Raw genomic sequence first — 493 nt, forward strand, 5'->3', positions numbered from 1 at the left:
CTGATCACAAATGCTTTAATTAATTGATATATTTTATGAAATGGTTTGTGTACGTGAGGGGTGATTTTTTATAATTTTTCTCGCTTAGAGGGACCATTAAGAAACATGATCCCCGCTGCTACTGGGTTAACACTCCATAAGTATTAATTAACTTATGAAAGAAAAAAAATCGAGAATGTTAATAATTCCTGCATGCATGAAAACCACGTATACTTGTGTTGTGAATGTGTTATCAAAGAAATGAACACAGCAGTAAAGGAGAAGTGAAAAAGAACAAGTATAACAGTAAAAAAAAAAAAAAAACGAGCAAGAGGACAGAAAAGGGAAATGCAAAAAGAAAAAGCCAATTTTAATTAAAATAAACGAAAAGAAAATAGAAAAACAAAAGTCTGCGCAAGCGAAGTGTACAGAAAAACGAAGATGAAAATAAAAGAAGAAAAAAAAGAACCAAAAGCAGCACAGGTCAAAAGAAGAAGAAGAAGAGGAGGCTTTG

Source organism: Eriocheir sinensis, chromosome 61 (genome assembly GCF_024679095.1).
Source record: "Eriocheir sinensis breed Jianghai 21 chromosome 61, ASM2467909v1, whole genome shotgun sequence".
NCBI classification, from domain to species: Eukaryota; Metazoa; Arthropoda; class Malacostraca; order Decapoda; family Varunidae; genus Eriocheir; species Eriocheir sinensis.